General features: G+C 33.4%; 1 pseudogene; it reads right to left on the minus strand.

The window, feature by feature from the left end:
* Positions 1 to 2357: 2357 nt before the first annotated feature.
* Positions 2358 to 20516, minus strand: LOC149572225 (3-dehydrosphinganine reductase TSC10A-like; annotated as a pseudogene).
* Positions 20517 to 21186: the final 670 nt, after the last annotated feature.

The following is a 21186-nucleotide window of genomic DNA, read 5'->3' on the forward strand; positions in this document are numbered from 1 at the left end:
CACTAATTGTGATTGTGGGGTATGTATTTTTTGATCTTGCTGTGACTGCCACTACCTAGGCTTAGAGCCCTGATAACCCTGTGAGGGTTCCTGTTGTTGCTGCTGAGACGGTTGGCCCTTAGAGGACCCTGGTGTATAGTTCTGATTCCCTTTCCAAGGGGGTTTCTATCGAGTAGACTTTCAGTTTTGATATCGATCCCGTGATTCCTGTCTACTCCGAGTATCCTCTGCCACTAGTGCTATCTCCACTACCTATTTGAAGGTGGTAGGGAAGGCCATCTGAATTGGACCCTGAAGTGAGAAATTTAAACCCATGATAAAGTGATGTACCCATAGTTTCTCATCCTTCATGTATTCCACATAAGGAAGGAGCTCGAGAAACCTACTCTCATACTGAGTCACTGTAAGACCTCTCTGATAGAGAGAATGGAACTCCTCTATCTGTTTCTATCAGAAATGTTTTGACAAGTACCTCTCTCGAAATATTTCTAGGAATTATTCCCATGTGAGGGTATCCATCCTCACTCCAGCTATGATCTCCTCCTAATGCCACCAATTGGATTCATCCCCTCTCAACTGATGAATTTCTAGGCGTGCCTTTAGATTACTCCCATAGGGTTGTAATCCAAAGCACCGTTGTAGGCTCTGCAACCATGCCTCTACTACTATTCCCTCAGTGGAACCGGTAAATAATGGTGGCCCAAGTTGAATCAATTCCCTGATATCATCTCCTACATGTCTAGGAGGTCTGCCAAGTGGGGGTCTTCTCTGATGTATTGACTCACCTTCATGCTCATCCTGCCCCTCTAACTATCTCGGTTGGGGACTCCTAGTCCTCTCTCTACCTCTAGGCCCGCCTCCTCCGGGTCCCTCTGCTTCCACTATTGGAATCTACTGAACTGGATGAACCATAAGTATTGCTCTCTACTGAACTACACTGACCAAAGTCTGAAGTGCATCTATAATGTCTTGGTTTGGGTTAGGTGGTGGTGGTGGAGGTGGTCCATCCCCCTGTCCCGCTCTACCACCTCTCACCCTATGACCTCTGCCCCATGTGTTGCTTCGAGTAACAGGAGGCATCCTACACAATTTAATGTTTAGTTTTAAGTTTTAGAAGCATAATGGTTTAAGGTTCCTAGTGTTGAAACACGGGCTCTGATACCAAAATGTCATGCCCAAACTACGAGGGCAAAAATGCACCAATTTTTTTTTTTTTTAAAGTTAATAATTGTTAAAGATACTCTAAGTTTGATATAAACACTTGTTTCACTTTCATTTATAATCAATAAAAATAATTTGCAACAAACATTCAATCAATGTTCATTTAATATCCTATCAAAATGATAAAGTAATAACTAAGGCTATGAAGGGTCGGGGCGAGGCCTCACAAAGTGTTACAAGGCCATGATTTATTGTGCATTTATACTATTGATTTATTTTAAACATGCCATATACTTACATTGAAATTTCATGTACTACTTTAATCTCTCTTTTAACTCCTTGTGTTAACTAATTAAAATGGGAAAATCTATCTACTAACATCTATTTTTTGATCTTACAAGTATTTACAAACTTTCATATATAGAATCATTATCATATTTAGATAAATCATGGTCACATAGTCTTTCTAAGAGTGTTTGGAAGACTATCAAATTGATCATTACAATTCAACCTTTTTTTTTTTAGTTTTCCTTCACCTTGCCACAAAAAGGGCTATAGATGCCTTAAAAATCCTAAGGAGTGTTCATGTCTTCAAACAAGTGAATAACATCAAAGACATTGCACTCATATTGCATGCCAAACTAGCATAAGAGTGCACTAATTTGCAAGATCATGTAGGTATCACACTACAATGTCTACAAAGGGAAAACTCTTGGCATGACTAAAACCCTACTCTTTCACAAATCTAGCCCAATGAAAGGAAAGATAGGGAGGGATAAGGATAGAAAGAGGGGGAAGTGTAGAGGAAAGAGTAAGAGAGACAGAGAAATATGGAGATGATTGAGAAGTAGATGGATATGAAAGGAGAAGAGGAAGATAAAAATAGATATGAATATTGTATAAGTGGATGGAAGAAAAATACATAGGAAAATATATATAGATCAATGGAAAGATGAGACATAGAAGGGATACAAGAAAGATGGAAAAATCAACAAATAATTAGTTGACTTTCATATCTTTACAACATACCAAATTTATTATCTTTAGGGAATAATATCTATTACCTACAACTTAGTTATCGAAGAAAGAGTGTCTCTTTCATGTGTTGGTCATTTAGTACAAACCTTGACAATAAGTATCAATTTTGATAAGTCATTATTAGTGAAAAAATCGGCCACTTAAATTTTCCAACTTCGCTAGCAGCCATTGTTTCTTCCATAGTGCCTAATTAATGCTTTTCTATAGATATTTGAAGCTAGCATAGTTAGGGCTTAAAAAGGAAAATACAAAACTGTTTCCAACAAAAATCTCCCTGAACTCTCAGCTCAGAGAAATCATCTTGTTGTAGTAGGGATCAACAGTCCTAGAAAATTGAATTGGTCTTTACAATAAGAAATGACCCTTTCATGGCACCTTCCAAAACCATTTTACCACATCATTGGGATCTTTAGCTTTCTTCCGATTATACATGATCTGAATAACGGATCTAGACTAATTGCAATATTGAATGCTTAAATAGAATCAAATTAGCGGAAGTCTTATTACATGCATACATAAATGAAATTATGCATCAAAACTTAAGAATTTAAGGTGAAATAAATAGAATTGAAAGAGAAGAAGATAGTGCAAACAAAGTTTGATTTCGGAGTTCGCGACAAATGTGACTACGTCTCCAGGTCGGCTCCAATAGAGTACGACCGATCCGATTATTCTCCAAAATCAATTACAAATGCACCAAGACTTATTCCCTTAAACACATCAGCATAGCATGCCCTCGACGTGCAGAATAGTCTTCAAAAATCTCTTAAACATTCTCCTGTTCTCACCACTTGAATGCCTTTCCAAAGCCTACTACCCCCATTTTATACATCAAATTTAGCCAAAAATGGGCTAAAACAATTAACAAACATAATCCCCTATTTTGATTACATATTTTCGAATTTGCCCCTTTTACCATTATTTTGTTATGATCTCATACCAAAATTAAGGGTTTGTTTTCAACAAATACCCTTAATTAACTAAGATTGGGCGGATTTGTTATGCATAGATAACAACTCTTCTCTTAATATTGCATATGCCATAAATAGCCCATTGGTTGGCCTTAATTTTAGGAGGCCAATGGTTAGGAGTTCAACTCCCATTATCTCATTCCTTTAATTCGAATTAAATATCCATTTTAATTTGAATTTGAATGTTTTCCCTCTCTTTATGATTTTGTGACATCATGCTGATGTCACCATTTTAAACTTTTGCCTCCAAAATTCAAATTGCCATAACTTTTTCATACGAGCTCCGTTTTTAACGAAACGAACAACGTTGGAAAGCTCTCATCAGGCTCTTTATTTTGAAATACATTGTTGACCACTTTCGAGATGGTCTGATTTTGCCTCTTATCTAGCCCTCTGGTCTGCCCGTTGACCAAAACTTTGACCGAGTGTAACTTCTCCATTCGGATTCCATTTTTGTCCGTTCAAGTTGCATTGGAATCAAGATGCCGAGATCTTTCTCATGGTGCAGATTTTTGGAGAGAAATGAGACACTTCAATTTTCACTGAAAATATCCATCGGATCAATACATGTTCACAATCTTCACTAGCTTAATTTCTTCTTCATTCTTATCTACTACCAACCCAAAGTTAAACAACTTAAATACCCAAATTAATCTTTAGCTAAATTTTAAAAAAGGGTATATTAATACAAAGCATTGTAAGTTTCATTAAATGAATAATTCTGGAATGAAAATGATGATAAACAAGAGAGGAGTTTTCACAAATCTAGGGCAAGCTAGAATCACAGTGATGTTGTGTGGCATCAATTTATATTTCAATGACTCGACCAAGACTTTAAAAACATATTAGTGGCTGTATATACATCTTTTCCATAAAATATATACTACCAATGAAATAAGAAAATTAATTTCAAAATCTAGAAAACTAAGATGGGTGTCTCAAGAATCTTGGTATAATCTATGAATCCAAGTACCCATTGTATGATATAAATTTTCTTACCATGGAGACAAGAGATCCAAATAGGACAATAGATACAAGGTGTTCCTTGCTGTGTTTCTTTAGCATTAGAAGAGCTACATGTTTTGGGTAAATTGTTCCATATAAATTGGTACCAAATGTTAGATCGATATCCTTAATAGTTAAAGTCTCCAAGTTTCCTCAACATGTCAATCCAACATTAGAAATAAGTATATGTAATGCCCTGCCCAGAGATCCTTGGAATAAGGATTCAATTCAAGCCAAGATATTTTTTTTTAATAAGTATGAATGCACATGATAACATCATATAGGGATCACAAAGATCATAATGAAAGACTTAACCACCATCCCAACAACCAACAAATCTCTGAATGCCACTGCCCAAACTGACACCCTCACAACAAGAAACAAAAATAAAAAATGACAACAATACAAACAATCTAAAATCTATTAGAGCATGGTAATTTAAGTAAACCCAAAGGATACTAGATTCACCAAAAATTGATCCCTAGAAACCAATGGAGATGCCCCTTATTTTCTACATGAGGATGTGTACCATGCAGCATGAGGAAGTGGTTGGCCAAATAGGCCAAGCACCCAACATTGGTGTTGGCTTTCATGTGAGGAACTACTCCACCACGTGAAGAAACCCAATACACCATGTGAGATCTTTCATCCTCACGCGAGGATGCATAATTTCATGTGAATTCCTAGAACAACAAGCAAGAAACATAAAGATAATAGATCCAAGGGATAAAGTTCCTCCACACTAGAAAGTACTAGATCCACATAGATCAAGGAATGAACACTTGAGTGCATAAACAACAAGATTCCATGAACAAGAAAGAGAAATATCTATCCATCTAAAACCACATTAGTAAAAAAGATGTACTGAAAGAAACATCAGAGTTTATAGACAATATATAGAAATAACATTGCAATAACTAAACAACCAAACTAAGTACACAGTTCCTCCCAACTATCAATAGCATCATAAGACTATTGTGGATCCTAGCCATCCCTTGTGTGTAATATTCCAAACTACTAACCAGATTGTTAGTATTATCTTATGAGGATGTCACTATTAAAATGTGCTACAACATAAGAATAAGTAAATTTAACATGCTAAAAGTAAAGAATTAGATAATCCAATAAGTCAACCACATCATCTATCATATAATAAACATCATACGAATAGGAAATATAACATGCTAAACCAATAAGCAATAGATATGCCAATGAAGCAATTCACATCATCTAATCATATGCTAAACATCATAATATAAGAATGTGTCAATAAACTAGCATAATCAAAACATGATATCTAAGCATTCCAATAAAAGCATAAATCATAAGAAAGCATACTCTGGAACCCGAAGTATCAAGTGAAAACATCTAGAAATGGTCACACTAGGACAAAAGACCATCTCTATACATTGGTCCCTAGTAGTGGTATGGGTAGCTATGCCTCCCAACAACATAAAACCCATAGGCCCACTCCCACCATGCTAATGGAGATAATGATCCAACCAAAAACACACACAAGCAAACATCCATGGCTAACACACACACACCAAGTAGTATGATGACTGAAACCAACACATAGAAAATTCATAAACTACAAGTCCTAGTACTAAGTAGGGGCTAACACCATGGAGAGTCGCTTGGCATTGACAAGCCCAAGCTCAGATCATGCATTTCAACTCCTCAATGGTGGGCCCCACACACACATTTTATTATCTTAAGTTTTATTACCACTCACACATTTTATTTAATTATCACTTAATTAAAAATTCTTCATGCTAACCCTTAGGAAATAATAACTGGGCTTGTGGAGATAGAAGCCCCCTCCATATGATACCCTACCCTACCCATGCTCATCCAACGATGAGTTTCCATAGGCATGCAAATTCCCAACTCAACCCCAAATGATCATAATTTTTGACAAGTCCATGGAAGATTGGGCCTTGCAAGTCACTTTAAAAATGTATAGACACATACTTGTGTGTGGTGCACCACCATCATGAAGATCATAACACAAGGATTGGATGAGAACACAATACAAAATAACACTCAATTGAACACAACTTAGAAGGACAGATTCTAAACAAATCTCAAGAACATTAAAACCATACATCATGAAATCACTCTTGACTGGCCTCAATCTAGGAGTATGGATTCTACATGAATCCCAATGATGCAACAAGACCAAACATTATGAACTCGCTCAACTAGCCTCAATCTGAGAGCATGGATTCTATGTAAATCCTAGTGTCTATGAAACAAGAATGAAGGTCCAAAAGAAATCATAACAATAGGTATAAAATAACTCAACTGAACACAAAGTTGGGAGTATAGATGTGACACACATCCCAATGCAACATAAAGACAAATAATAATTTGACTAGCATCCTATAGACAATCCAAGTCCATGACCAACATCATGCCAAGAAAACTTGACAAAATAGGGCAACACACAAAATGAGGTAAAACACCAAAAATTGGAAAAACTTTGAAATTAAAACCCATTTGGTCTTTGGGCACAAAAAACCCAAAAAACCAAGAGTAATCGAGTTTGGAGATTGTATTAAAAAAAAAGCCAACATAACTATGCGAAACTCCAAACCCTCATCCCGAAAATAGGAAAAATATTCATACTCAACCAACCAAGCAATAGAGGGGAACACTACTTCTCAGCCTCCTAACAAATGACTACAAAAAATAAAAGCTAAAATGGAGAGACAAAAACAAAATAGGAGAACCCTACCTCATAGCCAAAAGGGTAAAATAGGAATCAAAACCATAAAATAAAAACCTTGCAAAAGTAGCTAGAAACTGCGACAATCCAAGGTCTCACTAACCTAGATCCAATGAATTAAACCTTGCAATGATCTCATGCTTGTAGCTCTCAAAAAAAAAAAAAAAAAAATCCTCTTGAAGAGGATTTTGGGTTTTACTCTCAAACTTTCTAATTCAAAAGTGAAATGTGAGGAATTAAATTCCTTTTTGGATATTTATTCACTTTTCAAGTGAATGAACAATTAGGGCAATTAAATAGCCAACCTAGTTATACTTTGAATCAAACCAAACGAAAATAGGTTATTCCTAGTAATATGAATTCATCTATGGAAAAGCAGCTAGAAATTAAATTTAATAAAAATAAAAGCCTGAAAAATCAAAAACACAAAAATTTCCCTAACAAATTTCACGACAATGCAAACCTTTAAATGTACAGACATGCTCATTGGTCTAATCACATAATACAAATGAGTTCAGATTTTATAATCACTGAAAGGATTGATTAAAAAATTAAAATAAGGATACGTCAACCATATAAGGACAACATTGGTAAAATATAAATGGCTGAATCACTACCTACATATGCCACTGCTAGGCATATAAATCTTGCACACTAAACAACATGATAAAGTGCAATTGCATATAATAACATAGCCAAAGCAATAAATGCATTAAATCACCTAATTTAACCATTTATTTAATTATATTGAAATAATCTATTTACATCACTCACATTCCCAGAAAGCATAATAATGCAGGAATGCAGTAAATAAACATAGAATTAAATCCATCGCATAACATGATCAGAGATATGTCCAAATACGAGATAACCAGATATCATCATAAAGCACACTGTCATCTCAAAATAGCATCATCATGCAATATGATCAATTGAAAAACATAGTAGTCTAACATCTATGATACTAAAATCAAGGTATGACATCTGACCCTTGGGTCATCTCTAAAGAAAACATAACATGAGTTACACGCATCACTCAGATTAAAATATAACAAGGAAAATGTCTACAATACAAAACCAATGAATCCAACGTGGACAATCCATTTCTAATTATTTAAGCAATTAATAATAGTTGTTTAAACAACATAAAAAGGCACTTAAAACACATAAGTGAACATGGTCATAAATGTGACTAATCACTGTCATAGGTACCTAGTCCATTGTAGCATGGAAATAGTACATAGTACAATCTCTGCACACATCTTAGGGTAATCACAGAATAACATCATGATGCAACACCAATCTTGGTAACCACTGGCTTAAACCTTAGTGAACCATAAATCACATCATGATGTAATAAATCAGCCATAAGCGTAATCAAATCAACTAATATAGAACATAAATCCAAATCACCTCAAGGGTGTCGACCACTCATGGTCCCAATCATGATCCCTTCATAATGAAAGATCAACAAGGTTACATCCATCAAGATGACTTATAGAAGTCAAATGGGAGGGACACTACAATATATCAATTTGTTTCATTGAAAGGCCTCTTGGATTGCTTGAGTAACTGCTTTAAAATTAATAACATCTATAACCTTCACCAAAGTTGGATCTAATTAGTTCTTCGAGAGAAATATTTGAGGAGCCAAAAGAATTAGACACCCACTTATCAGTTTATGCTATATTTTTATATCATCAATGTCTTGATTCATTGTACTCTCAGTTTATTAGTGTATTATCAATGTATTCTAAATTTTCATATCTTCAATGTCTTGAATCACATTATTATTATCAATATTTTTATATCATCAATGTCTTGAATCACATTGCTATTATTAGAATGAAGACAACCACCCTTAAATATCACATACTAAGGAGAATATAAAATTTAGAAAAAATAAGTCAACTTTGATTATTTATGTTGGTCTAAATAAGTATTTAATATTTACACTTACTTAAGTTTACTTAGGTCAATGCATTATTTTATTAGTATGCATTATTTTATTATTTCTCTAGTGAGACACTTAGGGGTTCACATACTCTTATGAGTTGTCATGTTGGCAACACTAGAGTAAGCAACTCTAATTTAGCACATGGTGTCTACAACACTAGAGTTTGCATAATTAATTGAGTTGTCATGTAGACAACATAGTTATTAGCACTCTTAATTTAACACATGGTGTCTACAACATAATTTTGTGTGCTACACCTTTGTAGGCTTATCCTCTCATCGTCACACCAACTCCTATGCTTAATGGAGGATAACACATTCCTAGTGGACATGTGCTTAGTTGTGAGCCTTATCATATGGCTCAATCATAGACATTATAGATGCATCTTAGAGGCTTTTATATAGAGGCATCTCTAGTGTACTATTGTATCAATTCATATCAATTAAATTGAATAGAATATCATATTATTATTCAGATCATACTCTTTTGGCCTACTATTGTGCTTGTGCTTGAGTTCCTTGGTCTTGGGTGAAAATTTCCCTAAGGAAATTCTTACACGATATCAGAGCTTGGGGAATTTCTCTTCACATAACCATTCGAGACCATTCTTGCTTCACCACCTTGACCCAGATCCAAAGTATTCGCATATATTGGGAGTGTTCACCATTGCATCTAAAGCATTGATACAGTGAATTTTGACTATAAATTTTCCTATGTGTTGCAATTTTTTTTTTTGCAAACTAACACCCAAAGGCCCGATTTGCAGAATTTGGTATGATCATTTCAGAGCTCTGAATTTAAATTTTAGATTTGCATATTTTATTATTTTAGTCGTTGCAATTTCTCTGCATTATTTTTGAGATTTGTGTATTTTGTTTGGAAAATTTTTGGCCATTAGGCCTGTAGAGGAGATATTTTTTATAGGACAAGATTGGAGCTTGCTAGTGCAAATTAGATATTCACATCATATTTAGAAGGTCAAAAAACCCCCATATCAACTTTGGTTTCACCAAAATTGGACATCTGAGGTGAAACTTAGAGTCATTTGATTTTTGGAGGTGCAACAATGATGATTCAAGAAAAATAATAATGGAGGTGATATTCAAACAATGATATCTCCCTCATAGGGACTCATTTTTTCGAACATTTTTTTGTTTTGTTTTGGAGTAGAATTTTGCGATCTACATATTGGTACAGGTGGTGTGAGATCTTTGTCCCTAACTATTTCTACAGCTCACAAATCCTAATTTTTGCCACTTCAAATGTTTAGTATGGGCTCATTTGGACACACAATTAGGTTCTATTTTTTTGAAAGTACATAATTTTTTGTCTACTTTCTAGATCTATAATTAGATTATAAGCTTGTGTGGATAGAAATACTACTTTTAGAAATAGGCCCTAAATTGGCAAGTGATGATAAAATTCCTAAATCATCCATTAGGGTGGGGTTTCTTTGATTATTTATCACATTTTGGGGGGTGCATACATTTATTGATCTCGTAAAGAAGTTTTGTTGCACATGTCAATGAATTAGACCCTCATTGATGAAATGAAACTATCACAAATGAAGTGCATTAATCATTGATCATCTAAGAAGCAAGCATAAGGAAGTATTTCCTTATTTATGTTCCAATGAACTGATCTCTAACACTGAGGAATAATCACCTATTAACAAACTTTTGGATATCATAATATTGAATATTAGTTTAGATTGTTGGGCTATCATTAAAAAGATCATTCACCCTTATGATATGTGGATGGCTCTTTGGAAAGAATATGGAGATCTAATAGTTCCTCCTTTTCTAGAAGAAATTCAATCATTAGTCACTTTAGCTATGGTTCCTTCACCTCCAGATGCTCCTATTGTTACTACTATTCTAGTTCTAGCCATAGATGCTTCTAATTCAGTGTAGTAGGAAACAATGTCTTCCTACTTCAGCTTTATGGGATGACTTCCTTTCAGATATTATAGCTATATTTGTGGAGACTCACATTGAAAATGTGGGAGACATCATCGATGATATTTTTCTTCTCTTTGTTGATGCAAATACTTCATCCATAGCCACAATGACAGGTCCAGAATAGCAAGGTACACCTTGTCTTCCAACTATAGCATTAGTGGATGACTTCTTGATAGATATTTCAGGTTTGTTTGTGGAGTCACACATAGCAGATTTGGGAGACATCATTGATGATATACATCTTCTCTTTGATGATGACTATCTTTCTTTAGTTGTTGTGAGCGATCACCTCAACTCTCTTGTCCATTCTCTACATGATTGATCTTCATAGGTTGATAGGATTGTGGATCCTTATGAACAATAGTTGTAGGAGATCTCTTTATCATTCAAGGAGATAGGTGGTTCTTTGACATAGGTTCTACATTCATCCTTGCTAGATCTCCACTCATTTTTTTAGTAGTATTGGAAGGGGTGACAATCAATTTCAACACAAGGACAACTGAGTAGGTTTTAGAGACACCATTCATCATCAAGATTCTTTCTGCACATAGGAGAAGCATCTCATTTGTACCTTTTCCATTGTTTCTTCTAATGGGGAGGAATATTATTTAGCATTCTTGGATTAGCTTCTACATTGGAGTATCTACTACTAATCAACACACTACATTTGGTGGGGGACTACATACCTTTTATGGGGGGACTACCTTCTCTTTTATGGGGGCACTTTTTCCTTTTATGGGGTTTTTTCCTTCTCCTAATTCTCTATTGTATATACTTAATGTATGCCATAATGGGGGGGGGGGGGGTCTTGATTACTCCATCCATCCATGCATCCTATTTTTTAATCTCTTTTTTTGGGGGAGGGTTTTTCCCATGAGGTTTTCCCTCTTTCTCCAATTTATGAGAGATTGCATTGCATTATATACATGGGTACCTAATATGGCCTAGGAGCTGGGAGCTATCTTGCATTTCATTCTAGTTTTTGTAAGCTTAAGTGCATTCCCCTAAGTTGCACTTAAGGGGAGGTGTTGGTGTAAATAATTATTTACAATTTACACTTAGTTAAGTTTACTTAGATCAATGCATTATTTTATTATTTCTTTTGTGAGACACTTAGGAGTTTGCATACTCTTATGCGTTGTCATGTTGATAACACTAGAGTAAGCAATTCTAATTTAGCACATGGTGTCTACAATACCAGAGTTTGTATAATTAATTGAGTTGTAATGTAGACAACATAATTATTAGCACTGTTAATTTAGTACATGGTGTCTACAACATAATTTTGTGTGCTACACCTTTGTAGGCTTATCCTCTCATCATCACACTAACTCTTGCGCTTAATGGAGGATAACACATTCCTAGTGGACATGTGCTTAGTTATGAGCCTTATCATATGGCTAATTCTTAGACATTCTAGATGCATCTTAGAGGCCTTTATATATAGGCACCTCTTGTGTACTATTGTATCAATTCATATCAATTACATTGAATGGAATATCCTATCATTATTCTAATCATACTCTTTTGGTCTACTGTTTTGCTTGTGCTTGAGTTCCTTGGTCTTGGGTGAATTTTTTCCTAAAAAAAATTCTTACAATTTAACACTTTTAGTATTGGAATGAAGCTTGATGTGTGATGTTTAAGCTGTTTGAATGAAGACAACCTTAAATAAATCTTGATAGATGATATAGTGTGATCTCAAATATGGATAAACCTACTAAAAGTTTCATTCAACAACTACTCTTAGATTCAATAAAACTATAATATTTTTTTGAAAGAAATTGATACAATATCCTATTTGGATGGCATGATATATGCTCAACAAGGCTTTTGATTGCTTTATGAAGATTAGTAGGGTTTCATGAAATCATGCTCAAAAAACCTCCCTAGAGAAGCACCTCTTTGGCCATTGCAAGCTTAATTCCACTAGATACCCTAGTTATTAAACGTGTTTATTCATCTAACTCTTTAGATGATTGTGAGGACAATCACTCTCCTTACTATTAGAAATATGGAATACTAAGAGGCAGGGTGGGGTGGGGGAGGGGGGGGGGTGAATTAATATTCTACAAAATTTTGTCACCAACTAGATATTATTAATTACTTTGAACCATGCATAAGAAAGTAAACAAGTAATGTTGAACAGTACTAATAACCATGTATAAAGAGAACTCATAACACCATATTTTGTTAACTAGGAAAACCCTAGCCAAGGGAAAACCCCAGTGGAGATGATACCCACTAGATAATATACTGATATATATGTTCCTTTTTAGAGGATGGACCTTGTTAGGATTTAATGAGAAAATTTAGTATAGAGAGTCCCTATTAGAAGACTTTGAATCCCTATTAGGAGATTCCAACCCTTTTAGGAGTTGTACAATTGATGCAGGAAGACCTCATTGCACAAACATGCACTTCCAATTACAAGAAGAGTTGATTGCCCAAACAAGTAATTAGTCTTTAAGTATATAGGAGTTGTATCTTCTTTCTTGAATGATATCTGACCTCAACTCCATCTTGGATCACAAAATTAGGTTCTCAAAGCTTCATATATATCGCTTCACAAAAAAGTTCACATATCACTTATTACAATACAATTGCACAGTTCATTTTGCAAGATGTCCTTTGCATAAATACCATGCCTTTTCACAAATTGTTTCTAGGTTAGCTAAGACCAAAATATACATTTCCAATTTAGAGTAAAGATCTAGGATGTTAGCCCTAATTGGTCAAGTAATTATTTTGTAAGCAAAAACTTCCTTTCCTTTAATTCCACTATTTTGTTTCATTGGTAAAACATGAATATCTCTTTTCCATACTTTTCGTATTGATGTCTAAGGTTATACACATCATCATTGACATGTATACTATCTCCACTAACTTTGCTAGTCAAAATATGATTTCAAAAATATTTTACATAGAAAACAATGTACTACTATAAACCAATTTCATATTTAGATAATTTTCTGAGTACAAAAAGCTAAGTATCTTTATTTCTAAGGTTTACTACAAGTATGTACATTATGTGTTTCTATTAAAGACAACAATTACATGACTACATATAGCCAATTTTTAACAATCTCCCCCTTTGCTATTGATGGCAACAAAGTAAGGAAAATTGGCTAAGTGACAAAACCTTAACAAAAACTTATAATACTTATCATCTATTACATTACATATACTTCATATTAAAAATGCTCAATTGCTTAATTTCTCCCTCTTATGATATGATTGCTACATCCATAACCTACTACACAATTTTCTTCTGCAACTTCTCCCCCTTTGACATCAATGAAAAAGGTTAGAAAGTTAAAAAACTGTCAAAAAGGTTTCCTGACTACTGTCAAAACACTATCTCACTACCTTAAGCTATTAAAATATTCATATAATCATCAAAATTCAGCTTCAAACTATTCATACCTTTCTCATTTGTGTCCTTTGCTACTTCAGTAGTGGTGAGCATTTCACATAAGGCATATAATGCAATCTCAACTACATTAAGGTTGGAGTAGGTGAAGTTTGCATAAGTGTCTTTAGCTTTGACGCATTCTTCCAATTGTCTTTCAACTACTGATAGTTTTAGAGCAATAGATTCTCTAAATTATAATAGTCTTCTCACAATTAGATCTTTTTCAAGTTCTAGTTTCTTGATGTCTGAATGAACACCAACAACTTGTTCTTCCAGCTCATCAAATCTGTGAGAGGGTTATTGTATCTAACTAGTTAGAGCTTCCAACTCACTTACCTTCCCTTGAATCCTTCTATCCAACTCTTTGGTCAACATATGAGATAAAGTACATTTGATGTACAATACCTTGCCAACTTGTTGACATCTTTGGAGTTCCTTGATACAAGTATTAAGACTTAGCAAATCATTCTAAATATTTTGACAAATGGTACTAAAAAGATTAATATCATGTGAAACTTGAGCCTTAGACTCAAAAAAATTCAACAAATTTATAAATTATCATCAAATGATTTCACAACTACTTGTGCTCTCTATTTAGGATTTGCTTCAATGTTTTTGATTGTGAGGGTGCTGTGTAATTTATCAGTCACCTCCATTAGTGCTCTCTACAGACTTTTCACCTTTTTCTTTTTCTCAAACAATTTTGTCAAGGATGAGATCAAGTTAGATTGATCATCATCATCACGTATAAGGTTTGCAAGAGATATAGGAGAGGATGATCTAGATGCTTTCACCTCATCTTCCTTTTGTTTCTCCTCTGCTACCTTCTTTGATCTTCTCTCTACTTCTTCCTTCTCTTATCTTACTTTATTTTCTCTTTCTTCCTTTTCTCTTTCTTTCTTTCTTTTCTTCTTCCAACTTTTTCTCTTTTTCTTCTTCTCTCCTCTTTTCATCTTCTTTCTACTTCTTTTCTTCTTCAAGCAATTTCAGCTTGACTTCTTCAATCTTCTTCTTTTCTTCTTTTATCTATCTTTTCTCTTCTTTAATCAGTTTTAGCAAATCCTGAATATCTTCAAAATGGGGCTCAGACTAATTGAGTGGATCTTCATTAATGTTAATAGTAACATTTGTCTAATCAATCTACACAATATCACCACTTATTGATACTTTCAAGGTTTTCTCTGTACAGTAGTAGGTTCTTCCTTTGACTCACTCATCATTTGATTGATGGTTATTGTGGTTTCACTTCTTATAACATTCTTTTCCCCTCCCATTGATAAAAATGGCCTCATCTTACTTCGCAAGTAAGGTGCTAGTTTCTTCATCACTTTCTTGATTTCATCTTCATCATCTATCTGACACATAGTTCTTAGCATTGAATTTCAAAATTCCATGTCTTCTTCATGAACTGGTACCTTCTTTTCTATAATTCTATCATATACTTTTTGATTTACAAAGCCTTTAATACTCTCGATTTTCAAGTTATTTAGAATTACATCTCACAGTGCATATATCAATTTGTTCCTTCTCAATATCATTGTACAAATTACAGAACTTGTTCATCTGTACAAAGTTTCCTTCAGTAACAATGGTTTTTTTAATGTTCTCTATCTTAGATTTCCATGGTTTCCTTATTTTAATTGCTAACTTCTTAGAAGCAATGACTTTCTCTAGTTGTTTGTCTTTTGGTTCCTCTTCTTCTTCTTCATCACTAGAGTCCTCAATTGTCAACAATATCTTCTTTCTCTTTTTTGGTCTAGTAGCTTGTTTCTTGATTCTCTTTGACTACCTTTTATATCCACTTGGTTGTTTGACTAATACAACAACATATGGAATACTCTGTTCTATAGGAGCTTCTATAATAGATACACCAGATGCTTGGCCAATTGACAAAGGTGTCACATACATTATGCCTTGTTCACTAGTTTGTTTCATTTCAGAGATAGTTCTTCTTACTATTTTTTATTCTTCTTCTAAAATATCAGCCTCCAATAGTGCTTTCTTCATTACAAATGCAATCTTCTTATGAGATGCCTTTTGTAATGATGCTTGGTAGGTTGACTAGGCTATCTTCTCATACATTGCAAATTTGTATGATGCTTGATCAATATTAGATTTCAACAATAAATCAATATAGCTAATAGCTATATCATCACTCAATTCATAACCTAGGGGCTCAAGAAATGTTTCCTAAGGTTCTACTACTTCAATATAGTTAAAATTCATTATCCACCATAAAATATATCTCATTCTTAAATCTGTCGACAATTGTAGGGGCCATTCTATATCTTTGTTTCATCTCATTATGAAATATTCTTATGATAAAAATTTTGCTATCCAAGATTTTCTCTATTGGATACCTTCTACATATATCTGTTATCTTGTCCATAGTGCATCTTTCACTGCTCATAATATCAATAACTAATAAAAATAGAAATCTCTTGAGTACATGAAAGAAAATATGATTAATCAAAGATTGGAATAAATACACCATTCTTAGTTCTCTTAATCTTTTCTAAGCTTCCAATAAGTTTTACTCTTAGAATTTCACTCAAATTCACTTGTTCTTTCTCAACACATATCTTATAAGGTGCATAAATGAAGCCCACTAACAACTCATCACTTTTAGAACTTGCATAAATAGAATCTACAATGATTCTACTCAAGAATCTTACATCATCTTGTCTGATGGTGCTAATCACAATTGCTATACCTTTGTAAACTACCTTAGTGTAACTTTCAACCTTCTTCTTAACTTTTTTATCACTAATAGGTAAACTTCTTTGTTTGCTAATATCAGTGACCTCATGAATAAGTTTGGTAGAGATGTCAACTATATTGTCTCCTATCCAAATCTTTCCATTATGAATTCTGCTTAATATGATCTATGTCCATTCTACACTATCAAGATCATAGTAGAAATGATATTTGACTAAGTCTAAGTCTTTTAGATGCTCATATTTGGGCTTAATAGTCATATCATGATTGAAAAAAATTTCTATATCTTTATTCATAAACTCACTTCCAATGGATTCAAACTTACTACATAGATAGCTTCCTACATCTTATAATAACACTACTTTGTTCAGAGTAATTGATAAGGCCAAATCAGGGGTTTCCTTTAGGGGTTTCAATGGAACAACCTTTAATTTGGGTCTCTCAATATTATCAACATTCTAAACAACTAACATATCCATGTTTACACCAAAAATAAAATTATCAAAGAATTTCTATGCACAAAATGATAAAATACCTTTTTTAGAGTAGGGTTTTTCTCAAAATCACTTTTTTCAAATTGCTTCTAGGTGCTCTAAGATTCTCAGATGATTGCAATTTAGAAATAATCAAGTTCGCACTCCTTTTATGCATCTAGAACTTGCATTAATTACATAACTCAATCAAAAAAGTTGTTTATTTCACTCTGAAATCGAATATCTATTAAAGGTCAATTGTCCGATCTTCTAATGCTATCCAAGGTTCACCATAGCTTTCTTTCATCATGAAAATGCTCCACAAAACTTTTCTTCATGAAATTTTCTATAGAAACATAGATTTCATCTTCTATCATAGAGTAGACTTTCTCTATTCGAATAGTAGCTCTTATTTCCTTCCTAACTTGTTTCAATAAGCTCCAAATTGCAAGTGATCTTAACTATAGTTTAAACTCATCAAGATACATCTTCCCTCAACCTTGATATGAGTAGCTTGATCTCTAAATGAAATTTCCAATTCTGGTGCTATAAACAAGCTTAATTCAACTTCATTAAATCAAACTCAATGACTAACTTTGATTTTCCTCTCTCACCAGCATCTAATTTTTCTTCTAAAATATCTAATCCCTTTACAAATGCTTCGTTGAGTTCTTCTTGAAGTTCAATAACTATATTTGTTTTTTCTTCATTATCTTTCTTAGTTCCAGAGTTATTCTCATGATTCCTTCTATTATTTTTGAAGTTCCTTCCATGATTTCTTCTATTTCCAAAGTTTCTTCCATGATTTCTTCTATCATTTCCAAAGTTTCTTTCATTATTGCTTCCATCCAGTCTGCATTATTTCATTGTATGTATGAAGTTGTTGCATAAATCAAATATTGGGGTTCTGCTTCTAGGATTTTTTGATCAATAGGTGCTTGACAATTTCAAGGTATGTGTCCAAAGTTGTTACACTTATAACCCATGATCTACTTCCTTTCTTCATATTTCCTTTATTAGATCTTCCTCTAGATTTGTACGGTTAGTGTTTCTAGACATTCTACTATTTCTTTTATCATTGTCATATTTAGGTTTCCTAAAGTCAATTGTATTATAACCAATACCATGACAATTATGACAATAAAATTTTGTAACATGATTAAATGATTTATTTGTACAATCTCTTTTCATATGACCTATTGTATTACATGAAAAAAATTTACCTCTAAATTCATACATGGTTTCCTTAGGAGGTTCCACTTGCTTAGGCTCATCCAATTCATACTTTCCTTCTCTTGTCCAACTTCTTTGGATTTATTAGAAGATTGACTTGATTCAATCTTATCATCAGATTTATCTTTCTCTTTCAAATCTGATTTACTTTCAGGTTTCTTTGAAGACATGCTAAATAGATAATGAAAACTAGTTTTTATCATAGGTAGGTCTTTGTATTGACATAGAGTCATCAAGCTTTTCTTTGCTAGTGTAATGCTTTTGAAGTTTTTGCTTGCACTAAGTTAGTTCACCTTTCACAATACTATTGTACTTATGAAGTTCCTCATGCTCTTCTTTCAATATTTCAAATTTAGATGTCTTCTTCGTCATACTTGCCCTAAGATCTAAATTTTTAGTCTTCAAATCAAATATCATTCTTCAGACTCATCTTTAAATTGGTAATCTTCAATTCATGCTTCAAGATCTTGTACTATATTTTCAGTTTTGAATAATCATCATCACTAGTTTTAGATCTAGTAGATTCAAGCTTATATTTGAGATGTTCAACCTTATCCTTCAATTTTCCAATGTATACTTTGGAGTCTTCATATCTATCTTTTAGCTTATCTCTTTCTTCAGTAAGGAGATCAATTTTTTCAAGTGCTTCTTTAGGGTTCTTCATCAACTATTCCATATCCATAGGGATCTTACTCAAGTTGTTAAGCCTCTTGTGAGTAACTGTGCTTTGCTACCAATTTCTAGAAATAGGGAGTACTAAGAGGGGGGGTGGGGTGAACTAGTATTCTACAATTTTTTTTTGCCAACTAGATGTTATTAATTACTTTGAACCATGCATAAGAAAGTAAACAAGTAATGTTGAATAGTACTATTAACCATGGATAAAGAGAACTCATAACACCATGTTTTGTTAACTAGGGAAACCCTGGCTAAGGGAAAACCTTGGTGGGGATGATACCCACTAGATAATATACTGATATAAATGTTCCTTGTTAGAGGATGGACCCTGTTAGGAGTCAATGAGAAAATTTAGTATACAAAGTCCATGTTAGGAGACTTTGAATCCTTGTTAGGAGATTCAAACCCTATTAGAAGTTGTAGTACAATAGATGCAAGAAGAGCTCACTACCCAAACATGCACTTTTAATTACAAGAAGAGCTCACTACTCAAAGGTGTTGTATCTTCTTTCTTGATTGATCTCTAACCTTAGCTTGATCTTGGATCACAAAATTAGGTTCTCAAAACTTCACATATATTTCTTCACAAAAAAGTTTGCATATCACTTATTACAATACAATTGCACACTTCTTTTCACAATATATCCTTCACATAAATACCATGCCTTTTCACAAATTGCTACTAGGTTGGCTAAGACCGTATTATACTTTTCCAACTTAGAGTAAACATCTAGGATGTCAACCCTAATTGGTCAAGTAATTATTTTGTAAACAAAATAATTCCTTTCCTTTAATTTCATTGTTCTGTTTCAGTAGTAAAACATTAATATCTCTTTTCTGTAATATCTGTATAGATGTCTGAGGTTATACACATCATCATCAATATGTATACTATCTCCATCTAACTTTGCTAGTCATAATATGGCGTCAAAAACATTTTACATATAAAACAATGTACTATTCTAAACCAATTTCATACTTAGATAATTTTCTAAGTACCAAAAGCTAAGTATCTTTATTTCTCAGGTTTACTACACGTATGTACATCATGTCTTGCCATTAATGACAACAATTAAATCACTACATATAGCCAATTGTCAACACTTATAATAGTAGTGAAGAAGAGAGATTCAGACCAAAAGGCTTATCATCACACTCCAAACCAAGAAATCCATTGGAATGGTATGATCAATGAGTGCTTGTCCAAATAGATTACACACTTGTATATATAGAAATTCATGATGAGAGGCTTCCTGAAAATGTTGAGTGGGCCTCTTGCAATTCACTCATCTCTTTCACTAGACAATTTGCGTGGCTTTCACTTGGGCATAATGCATGTGGACTTGGAGCAGCGACCCTCTTTTGTCAGTGTCGACTTCAGCTAAACTCATTATTCATTACAGAAGAAAACCCGTACTAACAATATTGATTGATTCTAAAAATCACTTTGAAGAGTTAAACTTATATTATAATTCATTGGAGAAGAAAATAAACTATTTGGTGTAGGGTGTACTGACAATCAATTTCACCAAATTAGTTGCAACTATTCTTGTCCTTCATTACTATTCCCATTACATAAGTCAAACTACAATGAACTTTTCAATAATGAAAATAAAAGGGGGCTTGTAAAACTGATGTTTTATGCAGTCATAAGTTTAAATATTTTTGTTATTGAAAAAGGAATAATTAAAAATACAATACAAATAGTTCAAAGTAGCAAAACAACTTACACAAAGAGAGTGTTAGGAAAAAGTTCTTTTGAATGTTTTGTACCCTAAAATTTTGATATTTATTATAAAAATAATACACTTAAAAAAATAATTTAATAAACATCATATAAAAAAT

This window comes from Cupressus sempervirens, chromosome 2, assembly GCF_028749045.1.
Source record: "Cupressus sempervirens isolate cs-2001-9-10 chromosome 2, ASM2874904v1, whole genome shotgun sequence".
Taxonomy (NCBI): domain Eukaryota; kingdom Viridiplantae; phylum Streptophyta; class Pinopsida; order Cupressales; family Cupressaceae; genus Cupressus; species Cupressus sempervirens.